The 15,221-nt window shown below is 39.1% G+C and overlaps 1 long non-coding RNA gene across 3 annotated transcripts in view; it reads left to right on the forward strand.

The window, feature by feature from the left end:
* The window catches only part of LOC136882079 (uncharacterized), a 40,853-nt gene that overhangs the window by 1,107 nt on the left and 24,525 nt on the right, over positions 1-15,221 (forward strand). For 2 of the 3 annotated variants that reach the window (XR_010861083.2, XR_011018765.1), the window contains exon 2: positions 1,272-1,360. This is a non-coding gene — a long non-coding RNA (uncharacterized lncRNA). Of the gene's footprint in view, positions 1-618; positions 829-1,271; positions 1,361-15,221 lie in introns of those variants that run through there. The other variant, XR_010861084.2, reaches the window with a different exon arrangement.

The raw sequence follows: 15,221 nt of genomic DNA on the forward strand, positions 1-15,221 counted from the left end.
AAAATTAATTTCAACAAAGTTGACATAGATGATGCTGAGAGGGTACGTAAAGTGAAAGGCCATATAGACCAATTAAAGTTAAGTTATTATCTACCCTAATGGTGGAAATAGTGCTAAGAAATGCGAGTAACTTGTAAGTTACTTGGGTCAAGAGGGACATGGGAAGGGAAGGGAAGGGAAGGGAGCGAGAACTTGAGAATTCTGAAGAAACATCTAGGGAGAGCCACATATCAGGATCTTAGATCGTATATAAGGGACCAACAGTTGGCTGTATCTAACGGTAAATGGTGGCGTGTCTGGACGGTGGCAAAATTGAAATTCATGAAAGAGAAGCTTAAACAGGAAGAGGACCTGGCATCACGGCAAGATGGAAGGCAGGTTGCTGATCAAGAGGAGCAAGGTGACGAGGTAAGAACTGTAACCAACGAAGGGTCAAGCGGTCAGTGCAGTGAGGGATCAAATATGAGGACACATGAACAAGAAGTGGTGTTGGAGAGTGTTTCTCAAGAAAAATCAGATATAGAGTTTGATGGTTCGAGGGGTGAAAAGGAAGGATGAGATGATGAAAGGAAGAAGTAGGAGTCTCAAGGACCTGTGGGGTAAGAAAAATAAAGGTATGGAAGAAAAGGAAAGGAAAGAGCATATTAAAATGTCAAAGTATTATGGAATGGAGGTAGAAGGAGAGAGGGAGATAGTAAAGAGAAGCAAAAATATAGAGCACCGAGCTCGATAGCTGCAGTCGCTTAAGTGCGGCCAGTGAACAGTCATAACTCTTGCTATTGGTGTGCAGAAAATCCTAATGGTGTTTATGAAGCCCCTCTTTATAAGGTAAGTTTTCGTGTAATATTGTGTACACGCTTAAAGCAGGGTGGCCGCGTGCAACGTAAGTTGGGCTGAGGCAGCTGCTGTAGCGCAGAGTACAAACACCGTGCGCTCGGTCTGGGTGTATGAGAGAGACCCTGTATTTGTGTAAATAAACATACATAGACAACTAAGGAAAGACAGAGAGGTTAAGCAGTTTTTAATGGATGTCTTGAATGATGCCAAGCTTTTCTCCCACATACAAAATGCTAGGATTGTGCGTCATTTTCTGTTGTGCAGTATCTTTACCAATCACAGCCTTATAAAATTATGTAGTAATACCATCACAGGATTGTGAAACACTTCTAACAAATTTCTCATATACAGTATATTGTATAATGCTGATGGCCTTTGTGTCTGTAGTCCCGAAATTAAACAACATATTTTAATTCTGTTGTATTTTTCCCCAGATCTGAAGGATGTGACTTACCTGCATGGATGTCAGCAGAAAGGATGCTGAATCAGTTATTTCTCACATTGCTGGAGGGAGTAAAGTTTGGTGAGTAAACTTACCTTTATATTCATCCCTGGAGCAGCCCTATAAAACTTTTTCCTACATTGTGTAAAAATGATTGACCGGCCAGGATGGACATTTTAACCGTGTCAGTTCCTCTCATTCCAGCACGGGATGTTAGTGTTAGTCCCAATACACTCATCTTGATATACAAACAAGCCACCACTCTACCAAGCAACACTCAATAATGAATACATCCCTCCAGATAGGGATAGAATCAGATGCGGAATCTGACTGTAAAACGGAGCCAAGTCCACACATGCATCATAGCTTGAACCCGAGACCCCACCATGGGTCTTGTACTGCCTTATTAAACTTACTACCTTCCTTTCCATCAAATTATTATTGACTAAATTAGCTTCATGAGTACTTGAGCCATCTATCACTTCAGTTTCTCTATAGAAATCATCTTGTTTTATCAATACCGTATCTATACCGCCATCACCGAGAAAACCAGTCATGCTGTAAACATAAGCACATGCTCATATTGACATTTATTTGTTGATGCTACCGCAGAACGCCTGCGCGGAGACATCAAAGTAGTTTGTTAGCGAGGTTATAGCATAATCCGATCCTACATGCACAGTGTCCAAAATATAATTTCTCAAATAATATCAGTCAGAATAATAAGCAAGAACCGATTATTTGTCAGTAATATAATTAATTCAAACCGAAGAATGCCGGGGACCCATGCCTTCATGCTTGAACCGTCATGTTGTATCTCTAGCTTCTATGACTTTGTCCGTTCACACCGTATTGGACCTTTAATCTCAATAACATCGTTCACAATGGCTTGAGCTTTACCTCCATTCCCTCCACTGAGTTGGTGTGGATCGTAGTAAATGGATATGTTGTGCGTAATAATAAAACTCGAAGTCAGGACATAACGAGGCTCCGGTGAGTTTCACAGCTGAAATGTGGCATGCCTTTTATCACATGGTGATGGGAGAGCTGAGATTCTGTGATGCAGGTGATCCATGCGATATAACTGCTGACCGCCTTGTCATTAATCCGAATGATACGAGCAGCAGTGAGAAAGAGGAGAGAGAGGAATCTGACTTGTAAGGAGTCGTCCTCTATCAGATTCTAAATATGTGAAGTACTTTTTTTTTTCAATTTTCTTTAATATTGCCTTTTCAAAACTGTATTGAAATATTCAGTTTTATTGAAATATTAAATATTAATAGTGTGAATTTTTGCCTTATATGTGCCACTGTAAATTATTTATTACGTATTTACATTTTGGGCATAACCTCACATCCACCAATCAATCAATCAATCAATCAATCAATCAATCAATCAATCAATCAATCAATCAATCAATCAATCAATCAATCAATACTGATCTGCATTTAGGGCAGTCACCCAGGTGGCAGATTCCCTATCTGTTGTTTTCCTAGCCTTTTCCTAAATGATTTCAAAGAAATTGGAAAGTTATTAAACGTCTCCCTTGGTAAGTTATTCCAATCCCTAACTCCCCTTCCTATAAATGAATATTTGCCCCAGTTTGTCCTTTTGAATTCCAACTTTATCTTCATATTGTGATCTTTCCTACTTTTATAAACGCCACTCAAACGTATTCGTCTACTAATGTCATTCCACGCCATCTCTCCACTGACAGATCAGAACATACCATAACTTAATGTTATTATTTCAATCACATACCACTTAGTCGAGCAGCTCTTCTTCTTTCTCTCAATTCTTCCCAACCCAAACTTTGCAACATTTTTGTAACGCTACTCTTTTGTCGGAAATCGCCCAGAACAAATCGAGCTGCTTTTCTTTGGATTTTTTCCAATTCTTGAATCAGGTAATCCTAGTGAGGGTCCCATACACTGGAACCATACTCTAGTTGGTGTCTTACCAGAGATTTATATGCCCTCTCCTTTACATCCTTACTACAACCCCTTAACACCCTCATAACCATGTGCAGAGATCTGTACCCTTTATTTACAATCCCATTTATGTGATTACCCCAATGAAGGTCTTTCCTTATATTAACACCTAGATACTTACAATGATCCCCAAAAGGAACTTTCACCCCATCAACGCAGTAATTAAAACTGAGAGGACTTTTTCTATTTGTGAAACTCACAACCTGACTTTTAACCCCGTTTATCAACAGACCATTGCCTGCTGTCAATCTCACAACATTATCGAGGTCACGTTACAGTTGCTCAGAATCTTGTAAATTATTTATTACTCTATACAGAGTAACATCATCCGCAAAAGGCCTTACCTCTGATTCCACACCTTTACTCATATCATTTATATATATAAGAAAACATAAAGGTCCGATAATACTGCCTTGAGGAATTCCCATCTTAATTATTACAGGGTTAGATAAAGCTTCACCTACTCTAATTCTCTGAGATCTATTTTCTAGAAATATAGCAACCCATTCAGTTACTCTTTTGTCTAGTCCAATTGCACTCATTTTTGCCAGTAGTCTCCCATGATCCACCCTATCAAATGCTTTAGACAGGTCAATCGTGATACAGTCCATTTGACCTCCAGAATCCATGATACCTGCTATATCTTGCTGGAATCCTACAAGTTGAGCTTCAGTGGAATAACCTTTCCTAAAACTGAACTGCCTTCTATCGAACCAGTTATTAATTTCACAAACATGTCTAATATAATCAGAAAGAATGCCTTTCTAAAGCTTACATACAACGCATGTCAAACTTACTGGCCTGTAATTTTCAGCTTTATGTCTATCACCCTTTCCTTTATACACAGGGGTCATATGTCATTTGCTTGTTTATTCCTCATGGACAGTGAATATAATTTTCTTTATAATCCATATTATCATTGTAATTCATCTACATTTTGACACCAGTGGTAGCTGACATGTCTGATGTAATCGCGGTAATCAGGCGAGGTAATGACAGTTCCTAGACAACCACACGTGGCTCTTGCAATGTGTTCGGAAGGAGCCCGGTCATTCTCCATTCAACATGAAGACCGCGGATGTTCTTTGTTTACATCAGTTTCGGTTCTCTCGATGACATCAGAATGGAATATTCTCCCTCTAGTTGATTCCATTGCTTTCTGATCGAGCTGTTCTTCCCAGATTGACTTATTTACCATTTGTTTGTCCTGTTTTCTGTGATTCACAATACCTTCCCAGTTAGCATGCAGTAAATTGAGATTACCTGCTTAAATCATGTTCCTTTCAGTATAGTTTTCCACATAGTTGATCACCTAGCTGTTTGGCCCCTTTAAAAAATCATCATAATCATTGTCATCTTTCTCATCAAATAATTCTGTGTCAGTGTTACCTTTTCCAGCTCTGTACACGCTAAGAACATAAAGCTGCCTATTATTATCTTTAGAAATTAACTTTACACCTAGTATTCCACATTTCTTATCTTTAACTTTTTAACTTTTTTATAGTTTAGAAACTTTTCTTGCACCAGTATTTCGATTCAATCCTGTCTCTATGATCAATACTCCAGTTCTGGGAGTACATTTTTCTGCATTCATAATGCTACTTCTCAGTCGTGATTCAAGTCTTATGACTAGAGCCCGGATTTCCATGCAAATGCATGTTTTTAAATAAGCTAGTTACACTTCTCAAACTTTGCAAATATTCGTTTTATGGCTTAACGATTCCAAATAACCGTTCTTTTTCCGTGCATGTTTGCATGTTTTGGCCTTTTTAGAAGAAAATTCATGCATAATGCATATTTTGAAGATTTTGGATGTAATAGCGAATATTTGGACGTTTTTTTCTAACTTTGGCGCATATATAATGTTAACTTGGATGATAATGCCTTTTATGAATTTTCGTTTGCAGAATTTGGGACCATTTTTCTATGTTATACAGTATGTCTATTACTGAGAGATGGGGAGAATGTATTCCTGGCATCCTATCTAACGACCAAAGTTAGTACATACGGCAGAAGTCCTATAATCCAATTAACAAAACACTTTCTTATCTGTTGCTTGAGTAAACATTGATGTAAGCTGGAAGTCCCCAAGTCGATTTCTGTAATTCTTAGGAATAATGTGTCCCAGTTATACACTGCTATAAATTGAACCTTAAATTGTGCATTACTCATTGACGGCTCATTTGGCGGCTCATTTGTTGTATCTCTTGTATCGCACTTCTGTGACTCCGCGTTACTGAGATGGCAGCTTACAAACCTTGATTTTGCACTGAACCCTCTTCTGTTATCATGGAATATCCTACCCAGAACTCTTACTTGTCACACGTCTTTGTTATCGCAGCATGCAAACGATACCAGTTATTGATGACATTCAAACGTGTCTGCAGTCATCGCGCGGAGAAGTAGCTGCGGCAGCTGGAGATACTGTAGGTCGAACAAAGTGATCCGTACAAATCCTAGCTTTGAATTCGTCAAGCTTATATAAGACGGATTGTGGTAAAAATGCAAAAGACGTACAATTTTACCACAATTTGTCCCAAATGTCTTCATTTAAGTGTGCACCTGTCACTTCTGCTGACGTAGAAAGATCATTTTCTGTGTTTACGAATATGCTGACCGATAAAAGACGATTGGCAGAGATTACGGTAGTTGTACAAAGTTTCAAAAGAAACTGAATTTTGATAGTGCATATTTTCCGGTTTATTGTGCATGTTTTGCCATATTATAGTGCATGAATGCATGCATATTTTGAGATTTGATAGTGCATGGAAATCCGGGCTCTACTTATGGCAGTATCTGCTAAATATATATATATTAATTAATTCTGTTCCTCTCTTTATTATACTTCTACAGTTTATTGCTAAAAGCTTTGCCGTCCTGAGGTGACAAATTGAGTCAGCAAGGCAACACACTTTTACCAATATGGGTGCTGTGCTATAAGCAAGAACTGCTGAAAACAAAGAGGACACTGTATAAAACCTATTATATCCCCAACCTTGCATATATCCTGGAGACCACCACATAAACGAGGAAGTACAACTCAAAATCCAAGTAGCAGAAATTAAGTTCCTATGCATCATGATCCAGAAGACCAGAAAAGACATAATTGGTTGTGGCATCATACACAACCATTAACCCAGCTCCTTCACTTGAGTAATTCTTGTCTGGTGCATCCATGTTGCAGGGGTGTATTTCCTCCACATCAGTAGGCCGGTGTGAAGCAGAGCTAAGTTCAGGCAGGGACCCAGTCTCACAGGGTATAACGTGGACCCATGCCCAGGGTTACGGGTGAAGACCTTAACAGCATCTTAGGCAGAGAAGGAGACCATCGGAATGGCGAAGATGGTGGATGAGGCAACCCATTCTAACATATGAGCAGGGGTAGAAGAAAATAGAAATAATTCAGTAGCCAGCCCCTTTTCATCAGGAGCCAGCACATTTTTCACAAATATACATTATGAATACCACAGGTTAGACTAGGATAAAGCTACGTATTATTTTTGAAATGTGACCTTAAGTAGTATAGTCTCATTTCATATAAGAATGTAAATTTATATTTTAAGATATACTAACCCAAATAATCACCAGTCACCTTCAAGGGCAGCATCTTTTAAAATTACACTACATGTGCCTGTTTGATTTCCCACCAGTAACATTCAACATGCTTAACAATGCAAACAAACCTTCAAAATCAGTGTAGGGTCTGTTTTTTTTAGCATTCATTTCCTTGACGCACCTCGCTAAAAGTGCACATTCAGGATTTTTCATGAAACTTTCAGTCTCCTGCTGGCCCCGCGGTGTAGTGGTAGTGTGCCTGCCTCTTACCCGGAGGCCCCGGGTTCGATTTCCGGCCAGGTTACGGATTTTGACCTGGATCTGAGGGCTGGTTCGAGGTCCACTCAGCCTACATGATTACAGTTGAGGAGCTATCTGAAGGTGAGATGGCGACCCCGGTCAAGAAAACCAAGGATAACGGCCGAGAGGATTCGTCGTGCTGACCCCACGACACCTCATAATCTCCAGGCCTCCGGGCTGAGCAGCGGTCGCTTGGTAGGCCAAGGCACTTAGGGGCTGTTACGCCATTTTTTCAGCCTCCTAACACTTCGAGTGAGGATAGAATTTTTCGTTTGTTTTAAACATTTCCAGTTTAAATGGTCCTGAAAATCCGGATACACCTTTAGAATGTTTGTCGGCAATACTACGAAAGTTAATGCATAATTTGCACTTCGCAATTCCTTCTTCATAGCACAGCCATGGTAGTCATTCCAGCTACGATTCTCTGCATTGTGTATCATTCTCATACTTCTCTGAATCAGTAACATTCAGCTTGCTTAACAATGTAACCAAACCTTCAATATCAGTGTAGGGTCTGTTATTTTTTGCAATATAATAAGATGCCATGAACAATGCATTCATATGCTGTAACATTAGCATTCATTTTCTTTACGCACTTCGCTGAAAGTGCTGAAATTTCCGTTTGCCTGAAAATTGAAATTTTGACGTATTTTTGATGTTTGACCTATCATTGTCTTGAACACCATAAATTTCACGCTGGTCATTGTCGTCCTGAACTCTACAGTCGGCACTTCCATCAAGTGTTTTCTCACATTCACGCCCTTTTGTATCACTTTGTGTTACATTTATGGGCCCTACTTATGAAGAAATCTGAAAGAAGACACTGTTACTCACATCAGTCAATTTGTGCGGTTTTGTTCGTTTCATTTTGCCGATTTTCTCAAGTATAGCACAGAAACGTAAAATACACCAGCGTTAAATGCTTCCGAGTTCGCGAGCTTCGATGTCTGATGCTACGTTGCAAATTTTCCGTAAACGCACAGGAATAAACACAACCGTATTTATAAAGTGCAAACCGTTCAATACCGTGATGCTGTAATTAAATTAAAAGCATAAATATTGTTCGGTGAAAATACAAGAATTGATAAACACGTCATTCCGTATGTTCTAAATGCAAAGAATGAATTCCACGGGAATTTATCAGCACTGCTTAGGCGGCAATAGTTGAGGAACGGCTAGTCACGGGAAGGATGGTGGTAATGTAGTGTTTGTGGAATTATTTCTCGTAGTAGTTCTCTGCATTTCTCCACAACTCTGGTCTGATCTTTGTACTCGGCTACCGATAGCCGATCATCTGTAATGGAAGTCGATGTGTTACGATATGTCCACATGTAAGGATACTTGTTGGACGAGTTACACCGATATCTCCCATGACCGCTAGGCAGCTCCCGCGCAGAACTGAAACGTCCAGTTCCAAGGTACGAAGAGCAATTACAGAATTCAAGACTGCCAGAAGCACAGAAAATGTTTATTGCACATATTAGAATATATGAGCTACAGAAAACAACGTGAAACACCACACGCCTTGTTACTTTGTAAAGTGATGGGAACGTACATGTAAGGGAACTCCGGATTTCAAAAAATAAATTTTCAAAACCGAATTTGAAAATTTAGGCGCCAGGTAAAAATTTTCAGGCGCCATGGCGACTGGGCGCCCGGTATTTTTCGACCCCTGCATATGAGTAACAACAACAGTTCAATACGGACCAACAACATGAAATTTATAACCCTCATTGCAACCCATTCTCCCTGAGGAAAATTAGAAGAGGAAACCACTGCTTTGTGGAGAAAAGGGATCTTCAAAGGCTAAGGAAGTAAACCTCGAAAGAAAATCCTCAGATGCATTAGGCTTAGCAGGTTGGCAGACGAGTAAATTTGTACTTGCTTTCGACTATAATACAAGCCTCGGATGGAAGTTTAAAAATGGAAATGGAACTGACAAGTCTCTGACTACAGTTGCACAGTATGATGGTAATGCTGATGTTCGTGCAAGTGTTAGATCAGAGAACAAAACCCGATTTGGAACGATAAATATTTTAACAATGAATGGGAAGGAAAGTGAATTGATTGATATAATGGAGAGACGAAAACTCTACATCCTAAGATTAAGTGAAGTAAAATGGAAAGGGAAAGGAATGAAGAAACTAAGAAAGGGGTACATGAACCAATAGCTGAATTTGAGTATGTAAATGAAAGAATTATAACAATGCACATACATGTAAACAAGGAACTATTGAAGATAGTACATGTGTATGTAGCGAGAAAGAAGATGATTTCCTCAATGAACTGGAAACACATATTTTTGGAGATGGGATCATGATAATGGGAGATCTGAATGCTCATGTGGGAACTGATAGAATGGGATATGAGAATGTTCTGGGCCCACATGGGTATGGTGATAGAAATGAAGATGGAGAGAAACTGTTGGACTTTTGTATCAGAAATAACCTGTTAATAAAGAACACATGGTTTATGAAGAGGAATAGCCATAAGATCAGCCGATATAGTTGGGATGGACAGTATGGAACACTCATCGATTTTATAATAACAGACTGAGAATGGGGAATGAATACAAAGATAATCCCCAGTGAAAGTATGGAAGGTGATCATAGATTGTTAATTGTGGAATTAAAACAAGTAAAAATCCCTAAAATTGTACTGAAGAAGAAACCAAAGATCAGGATTTGGGAATTGGAGGAGGAGGATAAAAGAATGACATTCTAAGATTGGATAAAAAGGAAATTGCCTAACACGGAAATACGAAGTTGAGAAGAAGAGTGGGACAATTTAAGACAGACATTTTTGGAAGCAGCAATTGAGATATGCGGGAAAACAAAAGCAAAAGTTAAGGGAAAGGAGACACAGTGGTGGACAGACAAAATAAAAACAGAAATAAAAGAAAGGAACAAGGCGAAGAAAGAAATGGATAAGGAAAAGCAAAAAACTTATCAGCGGAATCAGAATAAGATAGAATGGTTACATGTGGAATACAAAAGATTGGAGCTACAAGTAAAGAGGGGTATCAAGAAAGAAAAGGAGAAATCTTGGGGGGAGTTTACCTACAAAATTGAGCAAGATAGTTGACAAAATCAGAAACTACTATACAGAGTAATAAGATCGGAACGAATAAATCAAGGAAAAATCAAGGCATTAGAAAGAGAAGATGGATCCATAGTACATGACGAAAAGGGTCTTCAGAAGGTGATGGCAAAGTATTTTGAAAAACTTTATAAGGAGGATGACTGCTTGGAGGAAGAAGTAGATAAGAAAATGGAAATAACAGATGGAGAAAAAGAAGAGAACCCAATAATATGGTTGGAACTTGAAACGGCAATCACCAAAGGTAAAGCAAGTGGAAAAGTCTAATTCAATGCTGATATGATTAAGGCAGCAGGAAGCATTGGACTACAGTGGCTATACCGAGCCCTCAATGCCAAATGGAAGGATGAAAGGATACCTGAAGATTGGCAACAGAAAGCATTGTACCATTGTTCAAAAAAGGAAATAGGTAGAAATGTGAAAATTAGAGAGGTATAACCCTGTTATCACATGGGCTAAAAATAATGGAGAAAGTCATAGACAAAAGACGGAGGGATATAATAGAAACACAGTTAGAGGAAGAACAATATGGCTTTAGACTGAATAGATCACAAATAGACTTGATATTTACAGTGCGAATGATAATGGGAAAACATCTGGAAAGTAACAAGGAAATCATCTTCGTATTTTTGGATCTGGAAAAAACTTATGATACAGTTAAGAGAAAACATGTATGGGAATGCCTACTGTAAAGGAATGTACCAAAATCATTAATTAACAAGATAAAAAATGTTGTATCATGAGAGTAAAAGCAGTGTACAAGTGGGGAATTGTGACTCTGAAACATTTTTTACAAAAAAAATAAAGTCTCAAGCAAAGAAGTGCGCTGTCGCCATTATTGTTTATTATATTGATGGATGAAATCATAAAACATGTAAAACAGAGTATCAGTAGTGATGAAGTGAATGCTTTGGTATTTGGAGATGATGTGGTGATTTAGGGAAAGGAAGAAAGGGAAGTACAAAGGAGACTGGACATTTGGAATGAAAATCTGAAGGAGTTTGGAATGGTAATTAGTAAAAAGAAAACTGTAGTCATGCATTGTGATAAAGAGAAAGAGAAGCCAAGTGAACATAGACGGAGAACGGTTAGAGAATGTAGAACAGTTTACATATCTGGGTAGCATTATTAATGGAAGTAATCAAATCAACCCTGAAATTAATAACAGACTAAGTAAAGGTACAACATTTTATCATCAAGTCAGAGAGCTTTTATGGGATGACAAAGTACCCAAGAGAACGAAATTAATATTATATAAACAGTATTTTATATCAATTGTAACATACGGACTAGAAATGCTGATAACTAATAAGAGACAGGATAGTAAGATCCAAGCAGTAGAAATTAAATTTTTAAGAACATCGGTTAAAAAGACAAGGGTAGAATTCAGAATATTGAAATCAGAGAAGAGCTAAGTATAGAACTGTTAGTACCGTACAGAACATACAGAAAGCAAGACTGAGATGGTTTGGACATGTAAAAAGAATGGGAAAGGAACGGGTAGCAAGAATGGAATTGGAAAGAGAAGTTAAGGGAAAGAGACCAGTTGGAAGACCGAGAAGAAGGTGGATGGATCAGATTTGGAAGGACATTAGAGAAGCTGGATTGGATGTGGCAGAAGTAATGGAGCAGGAAAAGTGGAAGGGCAGAAAGGAGTGGAGGAGGCTTGTTAACCATACCTGGGCGACTGGAGTGAGACAATGATCATGATGATGATGATGATGATGATATGAACAATAAAGTCTGAGAAGCACGAGTAGGAGACACCCTACTACAGATGATCCAGAAGGCAAGACTGAAGTGATTTGTTGATGTACTGTAAAAGGAATGAGTTCCACCAAGAAGGGGATATGGAAGAGAATAGAAGGGAGAAGGCCAATGGGTAGGCCTAGAGAAAAATGGCCTAATTTAGATGTAAAAGAGAGGAGAAAGTTGGGAGAGGGCTATGAAAGAAGAATGATTCATGGATAGAGAGAGATGAGGGGAACTCAAACACCACACCCGGGTAACTGGTGTTGGTCAACGATAATGATGGTGATTAAAGTGAGTATATAAGTAATGGAAAAAAAAAATCAAACAAATTATAAATCATGTCACGTATATAGTGATGAGAACATGAAAGGAACACATACTAGGATAAACTCAGTGACAGGCCACTTTGGGGAGAGTGAGAAAGAGAAGGAACAAGTATGACTAACACAATAGGACAATGACAGTCTCCGTACTGAGCGAGTTGGTCGCATGGGTAGGGTTGCGTAGCTGTGAAGTTGCATTCGGGAGATAATGCGTTCGAACCCCACCGTTGGCAGCCCTGAAGAAGCTTCTCTGTGGTTTCCCATTTTCACACCAGGTGAATTCTGGGACCGTACCTTAATTCTGGCCATGGCTGCTACCGTACCTTGCCCTTTCCCATCACGCCATTGCCAAAAATCTTTGATGTGTTAGTGCTACGTTAAACGACTAGTGATAAAAGAAGGAAACATGCAAACTTTGCACTTATGTTGCTCCCTCTCGCTGCCACTGTGTTTATGACATCTTTCTATATACTACATATGATACATGCAATATGTGGTCACGGGAAACACTACGCTAAAAATGACCAAGTATCAACCTCATTTACCTTTGTGTTTCAATAGCATAAGCTTTGTAGGGACATAACATCAATAGCGTTACACATTTGTGTCTTATTCTAACTCTCCATGAGTGTGTAGTGGCATCATGTAGCTAGCCTCTTGACGACCTGTCTCCGTGAGTCTCTGTCCTAGGAGTGGCTTGTTGCAAGTTCTCTCCAATTAGGCTCTTGAGTTGATCTACTCATTTCAAAGGAGCACGTCCTCTGGGCCTTTGTCCAGCAACTTTCCCTTCAGCGATCATCTTCTTCAGTCCACTGGGCTTTCTAACCATGTAACTGAAGAACCTGAGTTGTTGTTGTTTGATAATTGTCGATAGTCTTTAGAATTGACTTGTTCGTTTGATGTGCCATCCTAGATATTCACAATATTCCTCTGTAGCTCCACATTTCCAAAGAGGCAATCCTGCTGCATTCTGTCATCTTTAATGTCCAGGTTTCTGCTGCATAGGTGGCAACGGGAAAAATGAGTGTCTGCAAAAGCAAAAGTTTTGTCGTTGCTGTAATGGAGGTGTCTTTCCAAATGCGAGTAAGCTTTGCTGTTGAACTCTTCTGCATTGCAGTGTGCGTGTAGACCTCAGGTTCATAGTCCCAGTGTTAGAGACAACAAATTCAAGGTACTCAAAGCACCTAACCGCTTCATAGTTAGCAACCCTCACGATATCAGGCAGGTTGTTTTTAGGCCGATCTATAATCATCACTTTGGTCTTCTGGGTGTTGATTTGAAATCCATACACTCTTCTTTGTTCTTCTATGCTCTGCCTGATAGTCTCTAGATCATGCTTATCTTTGGAAACAGTCAAGGTGTCGTCTGCAAATCGAAGATGAATTAGTTGTCTGCATAAACTACATTGCCACCATTCCTGTCTTCAAATACCTCCCTCATGATGTACTCAGTGTAGATTTTAAATTAGAGAGGGGAAAGAATGCACCCCTCTCTTGCTTTAGTAAGAGGCGAGAAGACATTTGAGAAGGTATCGTTGACTCGTATCGTTGCCGTGTTTGAAGAGTACAGTTTCTGGATCAAGTGCTTGAGAAGGATCACGAAAAAAGAATTGGAATTTCTCCACCTACAGATAGCGCTACAACTTATTCCTCCTCAGTTGAAGCTATAGGTGACAGCAAGGAAGTTCTTGACACACCTATATCTCCCGCTCCTCCACCTCCTCAGGTACAAGAGCAAGGAAGAACGCATCATCAATATTACACCCGGCGCAAAACTGTAAAAGAATGACAGGAGTTACTGTTCCAAAGGAAAGCAGGCTTAATAAGATTTGACAACTAGGAATTAGTTATATTTTCATCTACATTAATAATAAGAGCCGCACTGTGATATCAGGATTTCTTCATTTCGATAATTAGTTATAAATTGTATAATTTTTAATTTATAAATTGATCTTTTTTCATGAATTATTAAGAAAAGAATATTTATTAGGACAATTTCTCTATGGAATATTGTACAAGTGTTTCCTTGACGACTGCTTTCTATTGTAGAAATAATTTATATATTTTCTCTTGAGTTATTTGTTTGTTTTAATCTTGTCAATCTTATGTTAATTTTAAGGACACTTCCTCTAAAGCATTACTTTGTCAATTTTATATATTTTTCATCTAAACAGTGTTATGTGGCTGAAGATGTTGATAATATACGAAACATGTACCACTTTTGACCATTAAAAATTGCCTTAAGCAATCATTGTATCGACTAGGTGGAAAATAAATAAATACTTAATTGTGAATCTAGGTGTCTCGGTGTCGCCATTTCGATGAGAATGATCCACAGTTTTGACCATTTTACCTTGTCGAAAGCTCTTTTATAGCCCACAAAACACAGGTACATCGTGACATTGAATTCTCTTGTCTTCTCCACGAGCTGCCAGACGTTAATTACTCACAAGTTTCTTTGCGTGGAATGAACCGAGTCTGCTCGTCTGGTGTTTGTGGGAGAAGGAAGGTCTTTAGCCTCTTGGTCATTATCGTGTGCATTACTTTGCTGGCACGGGAAATGGGAGCTATTGTTCTGTATTATTCATAGACAAGAGGGGAGCCATTTTGAATAGTGTTATAAAGACGGAGTGGCCCCATTGTTCTGGCCAGGTCCCAGCTGTTCAGATCTTCTGACACAGCCTGTGAAGAACGTCAATGCCGAGCTCACCTACGTTCTTCAGCACTTTGGCAGGGATTCCATCAGAGCCAGGGGCTCTCCCATTTTGTAGCTTTTTCACTGCACTTTCTAACCCTTATCTAAGAATTAATGGTACTAGGTCTTCTTCATTTCCTTAAGGCCTGTGTTCTGGTTCATTCTGAAACAGTTGGATGCAATAATTCTGCCACACTTTGGCTATGCCTTACCTGTCATTGATGATAT

This window comes from Anabrus simplex, chromosome 10 (genome assembly GCF_040414725.1).
Source record: "Anabrus simplex isolate iqAnaSimp1 chromosome 10, ASM4041472v1, whole genome shotgun sequence".
Taxonomy (NCBI): Eukaryota; Metazoa; Arthropoda; class Insecta; order Orthoptera; family Tettigoniidae; genus Anabrus; species Anabrus simplex.